Source organism: Lethenteron reissneri, chromosome 13 (genome assembly GCF_015708825.2).
Source record: "Lethenteron reissneri isolate LAM-NWPU_2019-01 chromosome 13, ASM1570882v1, whole genome shotgun sequence".
Lineage (NCBI taxonomy): Eukaryota > Metazoa > Chordata > Hyperoartia > Petromyzontiformes > Petromyzontidae > Lethenteron > Lethenteron reissneri.
Window position 1 is genome coordinate 5,986,420 of NC_083791.1, and position 25,059 is coordinate 6,011,478.

The 25,059-nt window shown below is 47.0% G+C and overlaps 1 protein-coding gene across 7 annotated transcripts in view; it reads right to left on the reverse strand.

The window, feature by feature from the left end:
• Window positions 1-25,059, reverse strand: part of LOC133342036 (protein Aster-B-like) — a 129,740-nt gene that overhangs the window by 65,075 nt on the left and 39,606 nt on the right. The window contains exon 1 of one of the 7 annotated variants that reach the window (XM_061550928.1): window positions 19,750-20,081. The exons of the other annotated variants lie outside the window; for them this stretch is intronic. The gene's annotated coding sequence lies outside the window, so the exon portion shown is untranslated. Of the gene's footprint in view, window positions 1-19,749; window positions 20,082-25,059 lie in introns of those variants that run through there. 7 annotated transcript variants of the gene reach the window in all.

Consider the following 25,059-nt stretch of genomic DNA (forward strand, 5'->3'; position numbering starts at 1 on the left):
GTGCTAAGCGTCTAATCTACATGCCACTCAATCCATGTGCCACTCCGACCACATGTCACTCAGTCTACACGCCATTAATATTTACATGTGACCCATGTCACATTTACCCATGTCATTTTTTATATTCAAATTTACCCTAAAACTGGAAGTGCATCTTATTTTCCGATGCATCTGTTAATACAGAAATGCAAGCAAAAGGTCTGGTGGTGAGATGTTATCTGCCTCGCCTGGTATGCAGGAGGACATGAGTTCGATCCCCACCCTGATGCCTGTATATTTGGAATTCGCAAAGAAACGTGCGTTTAGATATCTTGGCCGCTACTATGAATTCCGAAGTATGATGATGATATCAGCCACTTCGAGGAGCTTTCATGTGTGGCCATGTCACCTCTGAAAAACATCTGATAGCTCAGTGGTAAATAAAATCTTTATTTTAGTTGAGGAGTTCCAGACCGCGTGGGCAGAAACAGAAAGCTGGCGACCCTCCCACTCCGATCAGCATTGTCGGCTACGTACGGTGCGAAAGAAGTTCAACATACATACATACTAAGGAAATGACATCGACAAGAGCCTTGATTTCGTGCTGGACTCAGGTTTAGGGTTAACAAAGCTTCTTCACACTCTCGTCAAAAAAGCTGAGGCCATACCAGCTGGGCAGATACGTAAGAGTTAAGAGCGATTCATCTCTTGGGTTACATCTTCCTTTTAGGTGGCTTGGCGGCACATTCAACCGCAATCCACATTTTCAATCGAGGGGCACTAATTATTCAACCAAATGCTTATCCGACATTGTTAATGAACATGACTTAAGATATGTAACAACAACAATTCTCTTGAATATTCATAATTTCTTGCATAAATTTTCGTTCAATAAGCATTTGTAATTCCATGGATATATGCTGATTTTACACTATGTAGTCCACATATATAACACGTGTCGAATAAATAAAAAATGTACGGCACTTTGTCAATCCACTGCTGGATTAAGGCATTGTATATCAACCACAATATCTGTAATAATTTATGAATCCGTGTACGAATGTGCACAGATGCACATTTCCATATCCTGCGGATAATTATTGAACAACGTGTTCAGATTTAACTGCAAGACCGTGTAAATCTCCACTTGTGGTTTCTCCAAGTTAACGTACGGCAACCGACATTTCGGAGAAACAGCACCGTGTCATATTGTCGCTTGGCAAAACTTCCAGCTAAAGTATTCTCGTTCGTGTAAACCAGAACTTTAAAAACTCGTTGTAGAGGAAGTGCAGACTGCTGATTGAACGAACATGTTGTGCCACGAATTACAAGTGTTCCCCAGCAACTGCAGACTCAAGGTGCCTTTGGATAAAGTGCTAAACAGAAGAAGAAGAAAAAAAAGCAGGTGCGCAAGCTTCCACTCGCTCACCTTTTGGAACAATTTAACGTCAAATCAGTCCCGTGGGCCTGTCGCCGCGCGGGTCCGATTTAAGCGAACAATGCGCACGGAGACGATCTCCCCACGTCGACAGAGACGTAAATGCTGGCCGCTGGACAACACGTGGGGCCGCAAGCCGGGAGATCATTCAATAAGGAGCACCTGTCCCCGAAGCGACGCCAGAACTCACAGGAGGCGCGGGAAGGGGCGGATTACGCAACTCAAGATGCAACCCGGAGCGCCGAGACAATACGGCAATTAATGCGCGGCCTTAGGAAGTCATTAGGTGCGGCTCGTCCGATGATGAAAAGCACCTTTAAATACCAGCGACCAGCAGGTAACGACCACAGGTAACAGACCTGCAAATCACCCCCTTGGCTTTCCTATAAGAGACACTGGCACCAGCTATTGTGGATATGCTATTCTTAGGTTTTTTCGGTAAAGTCACGTAGGTAAAAATTTAAAATTAATAAAAGTAAAATAAAAATAAAATAAAAATCACGACGTTTCGGAAGCAACACAAGCTTCCGTCTTCAGGTGGAACAGTCACAGCACGATAGCTGTTATTACTTTTAATTTTTTACCTAGGTGACTTTACCGAAAAAACCTAAGAATATGAATCCTCGCAGTCGCGAAAGCTTCAAATCTAGAATATGGATATGCTATTGGTGTCACGTGACGTATAACCATTTGTCAATATACTGCCGGATGAAGGCCTCTCTACGCTGCGCAGTCATGGGGGCGATTTAACCACGCCGGTCAAATTGGGTTTCTCAGAAGGGAGTGGCGGGTGGGGTTGGGGGGCAGCTCAGGATCGGTTCAGATGTCACTCGCTCGTCGCTAATGCGAGGCACGGCCGAGGATCAAACTCGGCTCGCTGGGTTCACAGCACAGTGCGGAAACCACGGCACCACTGCCCCACGACCCTGGTGGTGAGATGTTATCTGCCCCACAACCCTGATCGTGAGATATTGTCTGCCTCGCCTGGTATACAGGAGGTCGTGGGTTCGATTTGAACCCTATATTTGGAGGTTGCATGTCTCTCTCCCAGTGGTTGCGTAGATTTTTCTCCGGGTCTTCCAGTTTTTCCCTCCACATTTAGAAACATGTGTTTACCGAGTATTTGGTTGCTATACATTTCCACAAGATAAGAAGCCACTATCATTTGTGGCCATGTCACTTCTGAAAAAAAGCGATATAACTCAGTGGGCATTATTGTTAGGTTTTTTCGGTAAAGTCACGTAGGTAAAAAATTAAAATTAATAAAAGTAAAATAAAATAAAAATCACGACGTTTCGGAGGCAACACAAGCTTCCGTCTTCAGGTGGAACCGTCACAGCACGATACGTGACTTTACCGAAAAAACCTAAGAATATGAATCCTTGCAGTCACGAAAGCTTCAAATCTAGAATCAGTGGGCCTTACCTGGTAAACAAAATCAATAAAACGTGATACTCAGTAAAATATTTAAGTACTCGTTGCATTATTGTTACATCACCTCCGATTAGCACAGTCGGCTTCGTACAGTGCGAAAGAAGTTCAACATACATACATCAGAACCCCTGTCCCTGCTTATGGTCACATTGTATATCTTCATGGTGTAATCACAAAGTACTTCAGCTGGCGCGTTGTGCCGCATGCCTTCGCTCGAGAGCTTTGAAGACGGTTGTTAGTGGATATCGTAAATCAGTGACACCCTTAAATGCACTGAACTGTAAGGTGGCTAGAAGATGGTCGAGCAAGCGGGTGAGTGGGTGGGTTTTTCTCCTGGTTATCCGGTGCCCTCCCAACATTCAAAACGCTCCTTAAAAGGAATTGGCCAAACATCACGACGCAGCACTCTCCTGAAAGTCTTGCGACTCAGTGAGGCTTACCTGGAATATTAAATTACACTCGACAACATTACTAGAAAGAAATGGTCGACCACATTGCAAACACGTTCACAGGCATTAGTCGTCTTTTATTTGTTACACCTAACTCAAACATGTTTAACCACCCGTGTAAATCTTCTTCTTTCGTACGGCTGCTGATATAGATACGGAGCAATAATTACAATTTCACATTTCGGTGGTCAAGCCAGATAACCGCATCGGGCGTAGCGGAATGTATCACTGTGATGCCTCCTTCGTATTTGTGAATCGGGCATTGCCTTATTACACGATGTACGGTCTGTTCTGGATGACCACAGTTGCACGCTACTGGAGAGTTTTTAAATTTCCATTTGTGCATCAGGTATCCACATCTGCCATGGTGTGTGCTGATGCAGTTTAGAGTAGACTATGATGAGCACACTCATCCTGCAAAATATATATTTGTTGGGTAGCCGAGTGTTGAATTTCCTTGCCTCTGGGCTGACGGATTCTGTGAAAAATCGTCGTAATCATCATGTTCATATCAACGGCGCTACCTTTGATAACCCGAGTGATGATGGGTGATGTCCAGCCCGACCACGATGAATCTGCTGTCGAGGCCACTGATCATATACATGTGCAGTCCCTTTTCTCTATCCACTGCTGGATGAGGGCCTCCTCACACCTTCCTCGATCTTAGATCGAATGAGATTGGGCACATTCCGAGTCACAGGTCGACTGATCCATGCCATACCCCCGGCCACGACTTACTGGACTACTCCTCGCGTAAACCCCGTTCACCGTTGCACTGGAGAATTACTCATCTCATCCTTTCTTGCAATAATTATGAGCGGACGACAATTAGCACGTATGCATAAAACATAACCCTGCTCTTAACTTGCCACATGGTCTATTAGTCTTTCATTTTTCATTATCGTAATTGAATTTTTTTTTCGCTTTCCTTCCTATTTCTTTCCGCCGCTCGTGATGCTACGTCTCGCCAAGTCGCCCCGGCCGCTCTTTTCCCACCCCCCCCCCCCCCCCCCCCAGCGTGGCCCCCTGTTTTTTTTCCCCCGTACCATTGCCTTCCCTCCCCACAGCCTCCCACCCGACATGCCACCGCTATCTCCCTTCCGCCACAGCCCTCCGTCAAAACTACTGACGCCCCTCGGCACCCCAGCTACTGCCCCACCGCACCCGGACCCAGCGAGCCTGACCCCCATCTGCCCTTCCTCACAACCCTTCTTCCCCTTGCTCCGAGATCCATTAGATATGAGTGCCACCTCTCAACCCATGCCTCCATAATGGTTGTTGAAAGCTTTCTGTCCTCTTTAATCCAGGGGGCTCCATGAGCATGCCTGCGTGAGCCGCTGACAGTTTTCCCAGTACACTTGCACGGGCATTTTTTTTAATGTGTGCCAAAATAAAATAAAAACATGAACTTTTTTTTCTTTCCAAAACACAACACGGGCCACCGGCCGTGGTCTTGTCAGCGATTTCCCAGCGTTCGAAGGCTGCGTGGCTAGCATTGCATTGGTTTTAGGGGGCAAGGAAGTGGCAGAAAGTTCATGATTATATGGGGAGGTGGGTGCCTGACCCTGTGACCACCTGCATGAACTGCAGTGGCTCTGGCTGGGGGAGGTGCTTCAGGTCAGGTGCCCCCCACACCCACCCCCCCCCCCCCCCGAGTAGAGGGAGCTCCTGCGGGTTGCATAGGTAGTACTCGAGATCAATCGAAAGAGGACATCAATGACCGATATGGATGACGCCGCCATCTCTTCTTTCCTCTTGCCAGAGCAAGTAGCTGCTGCACAGCCACATGCCGATCTCCCCGTTGTATGTATGTATGTATAATGAACTTCTGTCGCGCCATACGTAGCCAAACGTGCTAATCGGAAGTGCGGATGTTCTGTTCTTAAAGTCTCCTGGTTATAGAGTGTTTCATACACGGTGTGAATGTGTGCCCCCCTCCCCCACATGTTACACCCCCCCCCACCGCCATGGCCCACTATTTAACTATTTACCATTTCCTAAAATCACCAATGGAATGGTGTCTGTGCATGGTTAGGAATCCCTGGTCATGCCCTCACTTTTAAAGGGATAAAAAATCAAACGCCGTCACTTTAATGTGGACTAATGCATCTCAACGGACCAACGCTTGGTCAAATAATGGCCAGTAACTTTATAAACTGTAGATAATTAAATTCTAAGAGGTGCACTAAAAAATGCACAGTACAAACACAAGCACTCTATGTTTACTGCAGGAGTAATACAGAATTGATTCATTGATTCATATTGATTCTTTAGCCCATAATACCTGCATCAAATTGCCTCGCGAAATAATCAATGTTTTTCGATTTGTACAAAAAAGACCAAGATACCACCCTGCAATTAATTGCTCATGCCACTGCGGGCGGAAGTGTCTCCCCGCTCGAGAGATCTGTCGACTGCATTTATTTGGCCTACTCTACGACGAATGAAATATACAGACCATAATGGTGACCGTAATTTGCGAAATGTTGGGATCGTTTCATTGGCAGAGCATAAGTTGGGGGTAACTTGTGTTACTCTGTTTTTAATCTTTAAAAACCTAACTGGCTCAACCCCACTCTCCAGGAGGCTTTAATGTGAGAATGCAGAAGAGGAGAGAAACGAGACCTACGTTACAGATTAACCTCCATTCAAGTTATATATAGAGAGCGTGCTTCTCAAATGGGAATTACTGGTTAAAGCACGGTCGTGCACAGGAGCACGCACGCACACGTAAACTCTCCCGTGTGTGTCCCCGCTCGCCCTTCGGCCAATCAATGCTGCGCACGGCCAGCGTCGGGGTGCGCTCAGGCTTAGCCCGGGGCGGTAGCAGCCACGGTGAATCCACGGCAGCCACGGTGAATCCACGACAGCCACGGTGAATCCACGGTGAATCCACGGCAGCATCGCGCATTCCACCGAGTTCCACCGCTGTTATTAACCGGGCGTCGTGATACAGTCACATGCGTCTCAATCGGGCTCAGGACAACTGGAAGCACTTCCACTAAAGAATCCGGGAAGATTTGTCCCAATTCGATAATAGTTTTGGTTGGTGGATTTACGTCCACGAATTAGGAAACTTGTGATTCAGGGTCGTTCTTACAGTCTCTTTTACTTCGTATGTACAGCCCATAGTCAGTCCACCGCTGGATGAAGGCTTCCACAGCCGTGGAGGATGTTTGATCATATTCCGTCACGCTGGTCAGTGCGAGAACTGGTTCAGACGTAACTCGCAAGCGACGTGAGCCATGGCCGGGAATTGAACTCGGCTCACCGGGTTCACAGTGCAGCGGACCAAGCGCTCCTTCCATCGCGCCCCTCAATAATATTACCCGCTTGTACAGTTTGACTCACGCCACCAGCAGTGCGTGTAAAGAGACCATGAGAGTCAACACGGTTTGTTCTTTAAAGCGACGCATCCTTACTCAGCCTACGAGCGACGCACAGGAGTGGCTTTACGCGTTTGTTTTGGCCCGTTCGATCATCGTCTCTCACAACAGATCCAGTTGCACCTCCTCCTAGGCACGACACAACACCGGATTAAAACGCTTTAATATTTAATTTCAACTCTGAGAGTGGGGGAAAAAATGTGTTCTCGCCACTTTCGTCCGGCTAAACACAACGGCGCCGCAAACACACGGCGCGGCGGTGGGGAGGAGGGCAAAGGGGCCTTTGCAAGCTCTGTCCGGTCCAGGAGGATTTTTGTGCACGTCAGCGAGTGGAGGGGGTTATGGGAGGATGGATAGGGTGGGGGGGGGCTGGGGTGGTGAAACGGGCCTAAATGCAAGCAGGCATCAATTGAGGGCATTACTGGGATAAAGCTTCGGAAAAAGCACGCGGTCATTTACTGCAGACAACCCAGAAACCGCAACAGGCGAGCGGCGAATGGCGACGCGAGTACAGAGGAAGCTACTCAAATCCAGCCCGCATCAGCGATGTGTCGGGCGGCACTGGACCTCTCATGCCCTTCCGTTCCTTTCCATTAGTTTGCGCCCAGGTCTTTTAAAGCTGCCCAGCATGGCGAGCCCACTCACAGCCCCGTGCTCGTAACGGATGGGTCGTAACGTAAAATAGATACACGGCATCTGCCGCACATGTGCACACTTTTGTGGTCTTGGCTTACACAATTTGTCAGCCTATTTATAGACTCCTTTGTTGTGCCTTCCAGTGGTTGTCTGTTTAAAACAAACCTTCCTATGTAAACATTGTGTGCAAACCCAAATGGCTTCTAAAGATCCAGGCGTTATGACCATTTACAATTTGTAAAGGTTTTAAATCCTTGTGCAGCAATTTCATCTCTCGGCAAGTTTATTCATCAAGTGTGACCACAGTACGAGTGATTAAACAGCTAAAACGTGGTAAGCCGAGTGGAAAATCACACAAGGTGGGGCAAATGTGGGTACAGCGGCACCTCTTGCAACCAACTCATCTGGTTAGCGTACACGAGTAGTCAACGTAACCCCGGGGCGGTGGTATGGCCCAGTGCCACTTGTCCATCTTAAACGAGTCGTGCTGCTGTGTGCTGGGTGTCATGGTCCAAATTTGCAAAAATCGGGGAAAAAAGAATTAGCTAATTACTACCCAACTTGGGATTTCACGTAGCAACATTGCTCCCCCGACTATGAAACTCCTGCAAATGTGTCCGTGAAATACAGCGCCTCTGTGATTACCTGCGCTATAATAATAGCACGAATACCATACGTACAAAATTATTATATCTGTCGTGGGAGGCATGCCCTTTTCTTGCAATGGGAGAGTATTGATCCATGACTACCCCTACCTTGGAATTCATCTTACGGGGATATGATGGGGTCTTTTGCAAGCATAAGCTACTTTTCTTCTTCTTCTCAAGCACCGGACAACAGCAGTTAGACAAAGCAGTTACGATCCTTCGCGTTCAACCAATGATTACCAGCATTTCGGAATGTACCTGCAGATTTCAGCTCAACAGAAGTGAGCCTAATAAAATACAAAAATATACCATAATATAAAGGTGACTGGGCAGTTCACGGGTCAGCGCACCGGGTCAGCATTGCTAAGATCCTGGGTTCGAATCCAGACAGCCACTCTTAATTAAACTGTGTAAACAAGCGCAGTAGGTTGATGGTATCAACCCAATCACCAATGACCGCACAAATACAAAAAAAACCCACATCAGATGACATTTGTACTCTTTCCACCTTTGGCTGAAATCCAGTCTGAAGCCTACAAATTTTGTTTAAATGCCATACAGTGGCGATCATTTCTCATGGCAAGGAAGCAATCCTTAGTGCGTGGGGGCAAGACCACTTGAAGGAAAAGTCAGAAAAAAGTTCCGTGAAATTTCCTTCCGCAAGTCGTTGCCAAAGACACGTGGCACGGCCTGCCCTCCGCGAGAGATCTCCGTGTTGATACTTTGTCTCACAACAAGACACCAAGAGTGTAAGTGTAACAAACATTTGAGATTTAAAGCTAGGGGCGCACTCACTCACAGACTTTATTAACAATAACGCAATAGCAGCCGTGCGCCAACTGCACAGCTGTGCTCGCAAAGCAACGTGTTGGGGACGATGGCCTCGGCTACGATTATCGAGCTATGTTTGGCAGAAACGGGAAGCCCGCAATCGCTCTCGCGTCGCGTTACACGCGGCTCTAGGTTCACGTAGAAATTTCACTCTCAGTTTCTCGCGGCGCTATTAATTGCGCAGTTTTTAAGGGCTCTGCAATTTGATACAAGGCCTTTTGGGCATCGATATCGATGAATGTCAAATTTCCCGCCATGGGACAAGGGCTATCGCGGGGGGAATTAAATTGATCCACTTCCGGGCCTAAAAGGAGGACAAAGCTTTAAAAGCAGCAAAACGCAAGCTAATTATTAATGTCGCTAGAGAATTATCCGAATTGAATTTCACAACATTTGCAGGCGATTCTCACGCGGAATGACGCGTCAATTGAGGGGACTTTTCTATCTACGTGACTTTACCGAAAGAACCAAAGAATATGGGATACCACTAATGAATCTACATATAATGGTTCGTAACCTATTATAAATAATGAGTATCTTTGATATATCGAGCCTTTCTTACCACCCAAGGATAAGCATGGTTCACAGAGGAGTATACCGTAGCCTGCAGCAGTTTCACACTCGGAGACGATCTTGCCAATGACGGCTTCAATTAAATCAGTCATTTGCATGTCATTTGCTAATTTGACAAAGTTGGACTGTGACATGAGCACACACGGCCTACTCGGGTTTCAATTTCGTCAGAGGACCTTTAACATTCACTATGAAGCATTCGGCACAGTATTTTTGGGTTAAGACACTCGCAGTATTTACCAGGGCGGCCGCTGGGCTCGAACTGCGAACCTCTGCAACGAGCGGAAAAAAAACGTGCCGCTGGTTGGACGCGTCACAGCCTCAACCTATCTGCTGTACTGCTTCCTGTAGGGCGTCTTGTAATACCTGGCAGTCTCACACACGACGACAATCTGCACCATCTACCAGCAGCACGTCTGTAATGCTGGATTGCAGGTTTGTGCCAACACATCTGATATAACGGTTTCATGTAACATATTTGTATAATAAGCGGCTAATCTGTATGTATGGTTGTCTAGAAAACTCCAAAAACTTGCCACCAATTTCAATGAATGAGGCGTCATTTGAAAGCCCAAGAAAAGTAGTTTATGCATATTAGGTCAATCACAACATATATATATTTTTTTAAATACCCTTCGGCCAATAATTAATTCGGTGCATCAGCCATGGTGCTGCTTATCCACTCTCCCGTTTGCAAAAATCAAGTGGCGTGACCCCGTTTCAAAATCATGCAACGGTAAGGTGTGCACAGCTAGTAAGGTGTATGGCAGGTAACAGGGTGGAGGGGGGGAGCTTTAGAATATCAACGGGCCTCCCAACATATCGTTTAAACGGACCGGTGATGAGAGTCAGGTGGGTGGGGAATGTTTGATAGGTCAGGTGAGTGTTACGTGTCACGCAATCCAGTCCGTAGGTCAGGCTAGCTTTCTAGTTATACATTAAAGAGTTTGCACGCGGTATGTCCACATTCAGTCAAACAAGTCAAGGTAATTTCATGCTCAAATGAGTACTGAGGCGGTGTTCATCTCCTGTTGACAGCCCTGAACAAGCGGCGGGAATTCCACATTCATATGGCGGGGGGAAAATCTATCACTAAGACAGCCACTCTTTAATTCCCCACAAGCTGACTGTATCGACCCCGGAGGTGTGATGGTCTGAGTCAACCCCCAACGAGGATTTGAACTCACAATTTTCCAATTGCAAACAGCTCGCTCGACTGCTGAGCCAGCCACCTGGCCATGTTAAGGCCTAAAAGGCTGCTGGAGCAAGGATACTTTGACAAATAAGTGGGTGGGATATACTCGTTGGTTCTTTCGGTAAGTGACGTAGGTGGAAAAAAAAAATTAATTCGCGACGTTTCGGAGGCAACACAAGCTTCCGTCATCAGGTGGGACAACCACAGCAAAAAACAGAATTACTGTAGTGGGCAGGTGGGTGAGATATGTTGGCCAACACCGCGCCTGGCACCAGCTACTCATTTAAAGCGCCGTCGCCCTCGTGGAGGCCCAGGGCTTGTTTAGATATCACTCGTCACCGATGTTAGGCCATGGCCGAGAATCAAACTCAGATTGCTGGTTTAACAGCATCAAGAGTTCACCGCTATGTCACCGCTCCCCAAAAAACAAAGACACGTGCACACTTGCACACACATACACTCAAGCGTTCTTATTAAGTGTATTAGAACCTGCATCGATATGATCGCCGGTGAAAAAAGTGGAAAAATCGGCTAAGTGGCAGGCATACTAGCCAACGGCAGTACTCACTCTCTCCTATTTTGACAAGCGACACAGGACACGGCCCCGAACGTGCACACGCACGCACAACACCACGCACAACACTCAAACAGCTGATGTGCGGTGACTCAAACATCCGGTGTGACTTATGCGTAGCTATGATTAAAATGGACGTAGGTCACGCCGGACAGGACGAGGAGGGCGGACTCATGTGGCTGATGGTGAACGGGGTCTTCTAATCGTCTGCGTTTAGCGTTACTTCATTAATTCCTTCCTTTTGGACGCAACAATGCAATCGCTTACTCCAATGCCAGAGCCACCGACAACGCCGCCAGCGGAATTACTACGGATAACAAAAACACAAATTCAGCCAATTGCGTCACCGCGCAAAGCAATGTGACCACTTCAACCCAATAGGCGAGCCTTCTCGATAGACTCCTATTCCGACTGTGACTACAGTGTGGAAGGGCAAACGTCTTTAGTTTTGTTTTCTTTTACGGAAAACAGCTGCTTCCTACGCACACCGTCAATCCGTAAAATGCCCACAATACAGCCGGGTGCCAACGTGAGTTCATACAAAGGAAAAGTAACAAACAATATTTTATCAACTCAAAGGAATCAAGGCCCCCCCCTCCCTCCCTCCCTCTCCCCATTTAAGGTCTGTTGTCCTATAATGCCGCGTGTTTTCATAACGCGATTTGGGATACAACGCGAGGATTGTATTAGGAACACTTTAGTTATAACGCGGATGCAAATCGGATATAACGCGATCGAGTGAATGGAACTACGTTCGCTCGAGTAGGAATGAGCGCTCGTACGGCTGGCTCGGCGTAGCATCACACAAGGCAGCGGGATGCTGCCGGATGCTTCTAGACGTTACCCACACGCCTCAGTCTTTGTGCAGCCTGCATACGCATCTCACGTGTTAGTGCGGACTGTGCTTTAACCCGAAATTATCTACAGTAAAACCTTGAATTGCGAGCATAATTCGTTCCGGAAACGTGTTTGTAATCCAAAGCACTCTTATATCAGTTGTGATCACGTGACGCTCGGCAGACAAAGCGTATACACGTACTACTCGTATTGCAAGACCTCGCTCGTTTATCAAATAAAAATTTATTTAAAAAAATAGCTCGTCCTTGAAAACACTCGCAGACCAAGTTACTCGCAATTCAAGGTTTTACTGTACTCTTTATTAAAACGCAATTGTTTCCGCAACGCGTTGCTCTACGGGAACGCAACGACTTCTGAATTGTAGGAGAACAGACTGTGCTACACAACATCTTTGAGAGCCCCAGCACATTGAGCAGCACTGGGTTAAAACTGTCTGTGTGCACACCACCCCGCACGCACACACACACAGGGGCTGGCACGCGCGGCCTCACTCGGGCACCCGGAAAAGTTGATCAAACCCCTTCATTCTAGATTTGAAGCTTTCGTGACTGCAAGGATTCATATTCTTAGGTTTTTTCGGTAAAGTCACGTAGGTAAAACATTAAAAAAGTAAAATAAAATAGATAGAAATCACGACGTTTCGGAGGCAACACAAGCTTCCGTCTTCAGGTGGGACCGTCACAGCCACGACAGCTGTATCAAGTAAATGAGAGATTGCAGGAGCTACCACTCCGTTTATATAATGGTTGGAGAAGGTGGTGGGATCATGGTTGGAGAAGGTGGTGGGATCACCTTCTCCAACCATTATATATACGGAGTGGTAGCTCCTGCAATCTCTCATTTACTTGATACAGCTGTCGTGGCTGTGACGGTCCCACCTGAAGATGGAAGCTTGTGTTGCCTCCGAAACGTCGTGATTTTTATTTTATTTTACTTTTTAAATGTTTTACCTACGTGACTTTACCGAAAAAACCTAATAATACAAACCCTTTCATTCGCAAGCCGCTAAATTATAAACCAACTCGGTAATTTATTAGCGCGAAATACGCCGGCGCCCGATGCAACATTTTCGTCCCGTTTGTTTGTTCTCGGAGAAACGTGACCCCCCCCCAAGATCATACGGTGGCGAATGCTGGGCGCACAGCTGTTCCTTTTGACACCTGAGGACAGCAAAGCGCCATTAGTGTTGTGTCCCCCACGAGCTTCCAATTCCTCCACGCATAGTGCGGCTTTATTATTAAACATAACTCGAGCGGCTCGTGGTGTGATGTTTGTGGTTCAACAAACCACTTCCCTTGCCTCACATGTCACTTTCATACACTGTAAATATATATCTTTTTTTTTACTCAACGCTTGTCCACAGTTGAACTCCAGCCTAGACAGAGCAGTGAGCCTTCCTCCAGTTCCACCCGAGGGTATGCTGTCACAGGGATGCAGTGGTCAGCACACTGGACTTGCAAATCCAGAGGTCGCCGGCTTGAATCCATGTCCTCGCACGACAGTTGAAACCACGGGTGCCTGATTCCCAAATCCCCTCTGCCTCTGTCCACCCAGCGGTATAAATCGGTACACCTCGGTCGATCGGCAGGTCGCGTGTGGAGCGGTAAAGTGTGAGAATTTCCACGATTTCTAAGCTATTCGGTAACATAGAAGAGTACAGTAAAACCTTGGAATGCGAGTGACTTGGTCTGCGAGTGTTTTGCAAGACGAGCAAATTTTTTAAATAAATATTAATTTGATTAACGAGCGAGGTCTTGCAACACGAGTAGCACGTGAATACGCTTTGTCTGCCGAGCGTCACGTGATCACAACTGATATACGAGTGCTTTGGATTACAAACACGTTTCCGGAACAAATTATGCTCGCAATCCAAGGTTTTATTGTAGGCCAATTGTATTCTTAGAGGGGCTCTCTACACCTCGTTAATAGAGACCTTCCTGCCTGCAGTGGCATGAGCAAACAATTATAGGACTGCACCTGTCCACCCCTTTTACAGTTCCACCCCGCAGCAAACAATAATAATGATGTTATTTATATATCCACGAGAGGCTCACCGAGTCATAGGACTTGTCCAGGAAGGTCCTGCATTAGTATGCCGAGTCAATTCCATTGATTCGTGTGTTTGTGTTGGAAAGAAATCCAGTAAAAACCCATTAATGTGAGAATAACTCCCAAAGCTCTGCACAGATGGGTTTTTAAGCCATTTGCTGTACTGTCATCTCCTGGCCACCTCGCATCCCAGCCAGTTTTGCGTTTCACGGATACAAACGATCACGTAACCCTTGCCTTGCAAACACTGTGCTACAGGCATACATCAACCACCCTTAATAAGCCGATCGTGTGGTAAGACAGAATTGCGTATCCAGTGGCTATCAGTTAAATTGCCAGGCTGACTAGTTCAGAGATATAGCGGAAATGTTGGGCTCATGTCAAGTCTGCATGCATATTAGCATCAATTCCATCGAGATAGGGGGACAATTTCACACCAGGTGCTCACGGTCAAATAATGTCATATTTAGCTGGACACCCAAATTTGAATAATATTGAATCACTTGCAAAAGCCACTGGTAAAACAACACCATAATAGCAGTTTACTAAAATGAGAATTACACTGAGAGATAGGAAGCTAGAGAACATCACAATGACTTACCCCTTTCCCATTCCGATGATGGTACGTCTTCAGGTCGGGAAGATGTACGGAGGCTCCCACAAGGCCATGCGGGAGGGCACGTGGCAGAATTTGGCACCAGCTATCGTAGAGTGCGGTCGTGTCGCTACAGTTCTCTGCGATGAGTACAATGTCTTTAAAAACAACGGCGCTACGCCTCTCTGAAATACAAGTAACGTTGAGCCTCTTCTGCGTTCCAAGATTCAGCAGTGAACGGCACCCCCACCCTGCAACTTGCAGACGTCTCGGTACAGGAAAGGTTTAAGAGAAGTGTCATTGGCCAGAACACGTCAGAAGAAGGGATGATGCAGCAGATGACCTTGAGAAGGTGATCTGCTGCAGGGATGGAGTGATGAAATCAACTCGTGTCAGATGGATTGTTGCATTATGAGATGGTGAGAGATGGGCCACAGTTTCAGGAGGCAATCATCCAGCAGTAGACAGATTAATTCTCGAATAATGAAAGGTAGTAGTCAGATGAAGATTAAAAGTTACCCAAATACTCTACATAAAAGGTAGGCACCTGAACGATGCATAAATGTATCGATTCAAATCGATCCTTAATTAAACAATGAATTACATGTGTAATGACAGGGTGCCATCTGTCGGCCTGAAGGGGTAATCGCGGTTATGGGCATGTTACGTAATAATGTCTAATTATGAGGGGGGCGTATCTGGGATAAAGTTGAAAGGCAGAGTCAGTCGGGAAGCTCCGGGAACCTGCTTGAAGGTTCTGGAAGGGGGCTTGGCCACGCCGGGGCGTATATAACCTCTGGATTGGTCCCCCTTATATACACCAGAGGTTCGGTCCTGTTGCGGGTCCTACGTCCTGGCTGCGTCGCTACTCAACATCATCTCTCTGGGTCGTCCGGCCACGTGGCCGATCTTCTGCAAGGCTCTCATCGTCGCCGTCGCTGCGCTAGTCAGACAGCTGTGTAGTTGGACGCTGACGACGGGATTGTGTAGAAGGGTCGGCTATGTGTAGCTACGTAGAACGTGTTGTGCTTAAAGTGTGAGAATAAATAATAAGCCTTCTACATGACGCGTCTCATTAGTCGCTCACGACACATGTCTAAGCATCAATGTAATTATATTTATGTGTGTGTATTGTGAGTAATGATTAACGTCACACTTGCAGCTACTGTAGGTGCTTCCTTATACCGCAATGTCATAAAAAGGAAGAAAAACACCAATAAAATGCTTTTCAATGATGCATTTGCCCTCGTAAGCACTTCATGAGCGATCATGACGATACCCTATCCTGTGAACAAATCACCAGGAAAGTGACTGATCTCATCAGATCTCGGAGGCTAAACAGTGTTGAGCCTAGGCCGTGCTTGGATGGGTGGCCCTCCAAAGACAAAGATCCCCATATAGCCTTAACAGACTGTTGGGACAAGTGCTGTTAGTGAGCACCTATGAAGGCCGTAACGGCACACAAGGGGGGTGGGTGGCCAGCACCACACCAGGCTGCCTTTGTCTCTCCAGTGGCGATGTTTACACACCGCACCAGATACTCATTTGGGGAGGCCCAAGACCGGTTCAGATAATCGTCACTGGTGTTGGCCATGAGCAGGATTTGGCTCGAGTCACCGGGCTCTTAGCACAGCGTGCAACAACCACTACACAGTACTGCTGGGTGACCCTCCATGCACAAACAGACCGGTGGAAAGGAAGAGGGCAGCCATAGCAAAATCCAAACGCTGTGCTGCATTCCTCCCAGAGGTCACAAACGGGTTTTGATTCCTTACCCGTACCCGTACCCGGCCGCACCAGGGTCGCAAACAGGTACCCGTACCCGTCCCCAATACCCGGCCGGGTACGGGTAGCCAGGTAACGGGTAGGGTACGGGTATCGGGTACCCGATTGCGACCTCTGATTCCTCCCACCTTCACACCAACCCGCACTGACCAGCGTGGTGAAGAAGTACGGTCAAATAACTCCCAAGACCCGCGAGGCGTCGGAGATGTCCTGATCCAGCAGCGGATTGACAAAAAACAGGCTGAACGTGCACAATAACGTGACGTTCAAGCCGCATAGAATGATGACGTCACACGTCAATGTGCTTTGTGATGCCAATGGGTGACATCATATGCAATGACGTAATTTGGGGAGGGATGCAGGGAGGTGCGCACTTCCTTTTAGCGCTGGATTTTTGTTTATTCCTTTTAGTGCTTGTTTTCCAAATTTTGGCCAATCCTTTGAAAAATGTGACCAGATTTTAGTGGGCTAAAGCCCAAACAGCAACAAGACTTTATACTAAACATTTATTAGACCATCTTCTTATTATGCGCCTCACATGTTACGGAGCAAATACATTCACCCTTTCAAACTTCCATTGGAAAGCATTAAACACAACCAATTCTTACATTGCACCGTAACAATTCGTTTAATTTCCAGGATGAGAATCCTTCCACCACGTTTACACAGCACTTCAACTAGACGTCGACATATACGATGTGCAGTGAATGTTTTAATGCAGCATGCACACGTGCCACGGTTAAGCTTAAGGCCATATGTACGCAGCCTTTATGCGAGAAATGAGAAACTCAAGAAGCTAAGCCCTATCTATGGAAGCCATGTGTCTCCAGCACTGTCCGGTTTTGGACAAAGAGGACAAGCCAAGGTGCATTCGGATCAATGAGAAAAATGCAGGAAATGCACTACTTACCAAACGTTGAACGTCAATCAGACCTCAGCAGGCCATCTGCTCCATTCAGCAAAATCATTGTCATTAAACTCGTCACTTAATTGCCGTGTCTTTTCACAGCCATTTCCAAAGGCCGTCTGAATTGTCCCTTGTCTTGCTGTGTAATCTTTGAAACCTTATCTCGTATTTGCAACATAAACTCGTTATCATTACAGATTTTGCTCGTCTCCAGTAATGACATTATTTTTATAACCTTAACAAGGATTGCATACTCATCACGTTAAACCCATTCAAAAAAACCGTGACCTTTATACAGTGCGTCACGCCACTTTGCCCGACGATTAACCGTAAACGTATTCTTTATTATGTGTTAAATAGCCCTTAAGTAGCAATCATTTGAATAAGCACAGCCCATTGTGCAACAGTAATTCACGAACAGGGATCCTCTTTGTTAATTTCTCCACTACTTCCCAGGTCTATTCCTGCGAGTGTTTGAACGTCTTTGTTGGCCGAGTTTGCGGCGGTGAGAGCTTGCCCTGAGTTCTGTAACTAACCTGTCTCTGGTGGAACCGAGGAGTAAAAATCCGAACTTGCCCCAAACGGGAAACGTCGCGATTATCCCAACGGCCAGCAGGCTGACGCTCGCACACATAAACCAGGCCACCACGGAGAAATGAAATCTGTATACGGATTTAAAAAATATATTTTCCTTTTGCTTCTTATCAGTTTGTTTTTAGACTTCCGTAAATGAAAATTATGCAATCCACGCAGTTGCCCCTGGTTTCAGTCAGCCTGTGGCTTGCCTGCTTATAGCATGCACCTGCAAGTGGAGTGCAGCACACACAGCTACTTTCGTATGTTTTCTTCTTACTGGCTTCCCAAACCCATACCGAAGAGCACGTTCCGTGGCAAGCACTTCTCGTTTATAGCAATTCTCCAAGTTGTTTCCAAAGAACAAATCACCTCCAACGAAAACCACAGCCCCAAAGCACGTCCCACTACGTAACACAACCACTCACTACCCCCAACCCCTATGAAGACAACTCAACCACTCTTAACGTCCGCCACGATCCCAACACATGACTCGAAGCTTATCACAACTCAAAAAACTCAAACCAACCTGAACATGTCAGGTACAGCCCTGGGTCCATGATATCCTGCATCGTGTCTTAGGTATACATGTCCGGCACCCGTGCGTGCTGTTAAGCAAGACACGTAACATCTTTTTACATAAAGGGGGCAATGTGTACAGCTTTTGTGAGCAAATACACATCATTGCTTGAATGGGCATCATCCAGAACTGAGAAATGTTGCCAGAAATCCAAGGTTTATACCCCTACGACAATCCCACGCCAACCCCAGTGCCAGCTACAACCAGCACACCTCTCAACAGAGCTACCATAACACGAATAGGCAATGCCAACACACAAACCTCAACCGCACGATCTGTCACAGCCCCAACACCTCTAACACACCCATCTACTAGAGCCCTCGCATATCACCCCCCAGGAACTTGCAACATGCACCTGCCACAAGACGCACCGACACAGAGAGCCACGCAGCGAGCAGCGATGATGCCGCTCTAACCTTTGAGGACGAAGCGCATTTGCCCCACGAGAGAGCCGGCTATGCCACCCGACCCCAACATTTGCTGCTCAGAGCGGGACGGAGATTGACTGCGTTGCACTCGAACTGAAAAAAAAAAGGCAACAAAGCTCACAACGGCACTGTCCACGCATACTGTATGCGCCTGCTGACACGGGCGATTCTAGGTGGGCCCTTGACATCCAGCGCACAGATGAGCACCCTTTAAATATTAAAACGGATGTTCAGACTGCCTCCACGTCCCCCCCACTAATGAGGCGCTTAATAAGCAAGTACAGAGACGGCAGAGACGTTTCTCTTTAATCCCAAAATAATCACCCCAACGCTGCCCACAACCAAGCGAGATATTCATTCGGTATTCAGAAGACGAAACACAATGTGAGATGGTCAGTTTAAAAAAAAAAGAAACAGGAAAATAATGCACGATAACACAAATTCTATTACCACTGTACAACTCGTAATAATGTTTGGGGATTCTTGGGAACAATTCCATTAATTTACGAAGCTCAAGCATCCAAAATAAGACGGCCCGGACCCGGTGTTCTGAACAGGAAAGATACAGAGGGCACAGTGGGTGGCATGTACGAAAACGAAAGGAACAAATTTCCCGGCGGCTGAAAATCCAAGCGCGATTTCCTGCAAACGCACTGCCGACATGCAATCGGCACAGAGAGCGCACAACCACCGGCGGTGGGCTCAGGGCATGGTGCGCATAACGGACCCCAAAAAAAAAAATCTCCCGCAGTGCCTGTGCTTAGAAGAAGCGAAGCAGCTGTCGCCAAGGGTTTGAAACTCTCGCACGCTCACAGGCACGCCACGGACTCACCTTTTACGCACGCCGGCCTGCGCATCGCTTTTCTCTATTTGCACGGTGAGCACCTGGGAGTCGGCAGTGTCGTTAGCCCCCCGGTTTCACTGCCCAACATCAGAGCAGCTTGCAGCAGTGGGCTCACTGCACGTGGGAGCTGCTACCAAACCCTGGTACAGACCAACACTGCCCGCCACTGGGCAACTTTGTTGAAAAGCAAAACGACATTAATATGTATTTTATATTAATGTTCAACTAAAAAAAAAACTCAAAAGCTCCGCACCCCAATTTGAAGAGGTGTCAATGACGCGTCGTTATATACCGGCGTATACTTTCCTACTGACACGAATACAGCAGAAGCCCGATGTGTTTGAGGATGTGGACGCTACCATTCGACTGGAAGGGGTGGGCGGAGTTTAGAGCTCGGAACGATCTCGGTCGCAAAAAACCCAAGCGCAGAAACACGTCATCGCACGAATCAAGAAATATATTCGTGTAACCTATTTGACGTTCACGTTATTTCATTATAATCCAGAGAGATTTTTTGTTTAGCATTGATTTACAGTTGATGAGTTCACCATCAATGCGTATTTTAAAATCCATCTTCCAGCCGCAACCGTCCAGAATTCCCACAACAAGCAACTCGTTTTCTTGCTCCCAGCACGCAGATCACCGCTGAGTGGCGCATGCCAGAATGTGCCAATTAGCATTGGCACTGACAGGGCTGAGCAGGCACAGGCAGAGAGGGACGGGCAAAGGACGCAGAGAGTGACACACAACTTTGCCAGCCAATGTCTCTCCGACTGCAAACCAATCGATTGATTTGTTCCCGTGAGCAAACGCTTTTTGATGGGCTAAGGTGATCGGGATGCTTCGAGCAGGGGACATTTGGCACGGGAGGGGAGGCGGGGCGAAGGTTTGAATGAATGCCTTCATATCCGCCTGCCCGCCGTATCTTTCTTCATTATTGACAACTTGCAGCTCAGCACACGGCAGATGCCTGCGCAGCGCGACTCACGACCTCCTCTCAATACCAAGATCCAGGATGGTCATGTCTACGCGCCGCTTCTCGGTGGCAGCCCCAACAGTCTGGAACGATATCCCTCTGCACATTCGCAGCATCACCTCAATCGCCTCCTTCAAGAGACACTTAAAAACTCACCTCTACAATCATGCTTTTGAGCGACTCTGAGCTTGGCTCCGTGCCTCTGAGTTGCGGCCACTACGTCTGCAAATTTGCGCGCGTTACAAATTGTACTATTATTATTATTAACGTGGCTAAAGCGGTGCAAAAAAAAATCTGTTCGAGCGGGCTAATGAGTCACGGGAGGTGAACACGTCTCACCTGGCGCAGCAGCGCGTCACACACAAACAAAAGAGCGCCCGAGATACTCCCCAGCCAATAATGTACCGCCGGTGCCGTCGTGAAGGCAATGCAACGGTGCCCGATGCGTTGGCATCTCCCATGACGGGCAAACGAAACGACGCTGGCACAACAACGAACGGGACCCCGCGAGGACATTATTAACAATCATTAAAAACGAAAAAAAATCCTGCCATTTTTTTTTAACAACGGAAAGGCTATCGTGAAAGAAGGCGCTACGTTTCACAAATAAAGCCTGCTAACATTATGAGCATGCGCCACCACACCTAGCTAGAAGCTCACTGCTGGCCTGGCAGAACAGAGCGAGTTAAGTGGAAGATGGAGTGGAGGGCACACTGTGATGGTGCTGGACACAGAGGTGGAGTGGCCAAAAGAAAGAACGACAGTTTCTTGGACACTGCATGTTGAACTTCTTTCGCACCGTACGCTGCCGACCGTGCTCATCGGAGCCGACCGTGCTACACAAACTCGAGTCGGAGGTACTGGCCGCCACTTGCAATTGTGTGAGTGCTGGAGTTTCACTTTCATTCTCACCTTTCATCGTGTCTCGTTTATATTTTGATAGCACAGTAAGCGGGAAGAGCTGCATTATCCATTGTTGTGCTGTCCCTCTGCATTCATGCGACTGCGTTTCCTGCCATCACCAACTTGCCCCTGATCGGCGTGGTGAAGTATGAACAAATAAACCCCCACAACCAGCATGGGAAAGCCCTCATCCAGCAGTGGATTGACCATGTACAGTCTGCCTTCCATCGACTTTGCTTTCATACCAATAATTGCTTGGGTCACTCATCATGAGAATCATTTTTTTTAAAGCGTTTAGCACAATACTGGAAGCAATTAGAACTTCAGGCTGATCCTATCCTACAAATTAAACCATTCAAGCTCCGGGTTATAAAGATGTGGGTGCCCAATTTAAAATACATATATTTTGCGTTAGAATTTTTCAAATTAAAAGCAGACTTAACAATGCTTGTGGAAATTTTCATATTTATTGCCCCTGAAGAATATCGTTCAAATTTACTGGCGCTAGTGTTTATACATATGTAAAATATAATTTGTTTATGAGTAAGTCCAAATACAACGACACACTCTGCAAATGCTTGCGTGTGTTTTGTGTGTATACCTATAATTCTGTACGAGTATACATGCATACGCACGCAGTGCGGTGTAGGTTATGAGTATGGCATATATGATTAATTGATGTTCTTTATTTAAACACGTAGGAACCTAATGATATTAATCATCTCATTTGCAAGGGTGTTTTTTTTTGGGATAGCCTTAGAAAGGACAGCTATTAATAATTTATTTTGACCTTTTGTGAATAATTCTCCAATTGAGGACACGAGTTCGCAATAGCCTGTGAAAAACAAAATATCCCCTTTGAACATTCATCTCATTTGCTCCGGGATTTTCAGCTGAAGATAATGGCTAACTATAGGATCTGAAATAAACAATGCAGCACAAACCAGCCCAGCGATAGGCACGCCAAACCACCAGATTATTCGTGTAATGTACACAGATTGAACACCATTGATCATATGCCAAGTATTGCTTGACAGCAGTTTTGACCCAGATCAATGTGTCGACTCAATACCATTGCACTTTTGGATATCGTTTAATATTATACATCCGGTATGGGGGTTTTTTCCCCCAGAAACGCTATGTTCTACGTTAAACACTAACTGTTTTGCTTCACGGAAGATGAAATTCCAAAAAAAGAAAAACAATCAGCTCATAGGAATAAAAACAATTAAAGTTTGTAGAAGATAAACAGTCAGAATTCCGTGCCACCACATGAATAAAATGTGTTTGTCCATCACCCTATTGGCTTCCAAGACCAATATCATTAAGCAGCATTTGTTTAGGCAAGCAAAGAGCCAGGCTTAACCAAAGAAAAAGTCCGAAGCATAATTTCTGTACTTGGAATATATCACTGCAGTAATGTTGCTGAAGTGGACTTGTTAAATATTTTCTTTTCATTAAAAAAACAAAAAAAACTATTGCCATGTGGGCATGCGGCAGACTGCCTGGGTGCATTTGTACAAGGCAAGCGGACATTTGTTTGTCAATTTGCATCTTTTAAAGGAAACCCAAAACTAACCCGCAGCGAATACGGCATCCCCCGACCTACAACCGGGGCGAGCCACACAGCGGAGAAGAAACTCGAACGAGGCTACACCAACATCCACATGCATAAAGCTTTCACGCTGCGCCACTGCATTTATAAGCAGCCACCAGATGGGGATAACTAACTTGATTGTGACCATCCGGTAAACACTTTACAGAGAGGTAGACAAAAACGGTCAGACGCACGGCTTCCAGTTCGTCGCACGTTTCATCCACCGCAGCAGAGATCGTACGGCAGAGGTCGCAACCGGGTACCCGATACCCGGCTACCCGTACCCGGCCAGGTACGGGTAGCCGTATGCGACCCTGGTGCGGCCGGGTACAGGTACGGGTAGGCTGTGAGTCACTGGTGAGTAACCGTTTGTCACTCATTTCGGGTAGGGTACGGGTACGGGTAGGGAACGGGTACCCGTACCCGGCCGGTACCCATACCCGGCCGGGTACGGGTACCCATTTGCGACCCTGGTACGGCCGGGTACAGGTAAGGAATCAAAACCCATTTGCGACCTCTGTCGTACGGCCAAAGGCGACAGCGCCTCACGTCTCGACCGACACACACACACACACACGAGGAATGAGTAGGAATTCAAGTGGTTTTTTTTGTATCACGCCACCGTCAAAGCCACTTACGTTTTGCAGATAAATGGTAATTACCGGAAAAACTTGCAATCTTTACGCGAACACGTCCAGGGAGTAAATTACGCGGCACACCTTGAAAAAAAATTCTCACTTTCATGCACTTCAATGGACAACAGAATGCACACCTGTTGTTGCACTTTATTGACAGCATTTCATTTAGTTTTTCCACTAGAATAAGAGGATTACGTGCAGGCACAATGCTGGCAAAGTGTCCTGGGGACTGAATCAAGCAAGCTTTGTGAGCAGCTGATTGAATATTACAATTGGTGCATGGATGAGTGGGCATGCGCCGCTGTTTGATGAGCTCTCCGTGTTTAAATGAACCGTTACTCTGCTCACGGAACACATGGGGGGGTTTGAGGGGGGGGGTGGTTTTCGGAGCCTTTTATGCCAACGAGAGAGCAAAATTATTCCACAAAGCTCTTTGTGTTTCTTCCCCACCCCCTCCACAACACTTTTGAACCAACCGGGTGCGTTTCACGCTGCAGTACAGTAGGCACCGGTGGGCAGTTTTTGTTTTACTGGTGATTCAAAACAACTATTTCGCTGTCACCATCATCATCATGATCAGCCAATCCACTGCTGGATGAAGGCCTCCCCCCAAGCTGCTGCCGTCACCACCTCGCACGATTCCTGCGATGGAAAAATCCATCCTCGCTCCATCATTATCATTATTATGTCATTAGGACGCTATCTTTCCGCCAGCTCTGTTCTTCACCTGAGGACGGCTGCTTGCGTTGTGGCCGAAACGTCGTGAGAATTGTATTATGTTTTATTTTCATTATTTCCCTTCTACGTGACTTTACCGAAAGAACCAAGAATGTGAATCCCTGCAGTCACGAAAGCTTTAAATCCAAAAATCATTATTCTTAATCGTCGTTCATCAACGCCGTAATGCTGACGAGCCCCCCACTGCCTTCCGTCGATACTTTGTTTGCACGATGTCGTGAACCAGAGTCCGTTCTCGAAACGGCGAAATGCACGACCGTAAAGAGGCGGCTATGAACCCGGACGAAACCGCTGCCGATCGCATTCGCTCCACACTGATGCGTGTTAGAAAAAATCATTGGAAAATAAATGTAAACAGTATGTGAAACACGGTAAACCGTGGTACTGCGCAGCATCATCATACATTTAGGTTAATGTATTAACTTATTTCATACTTTAATATTACA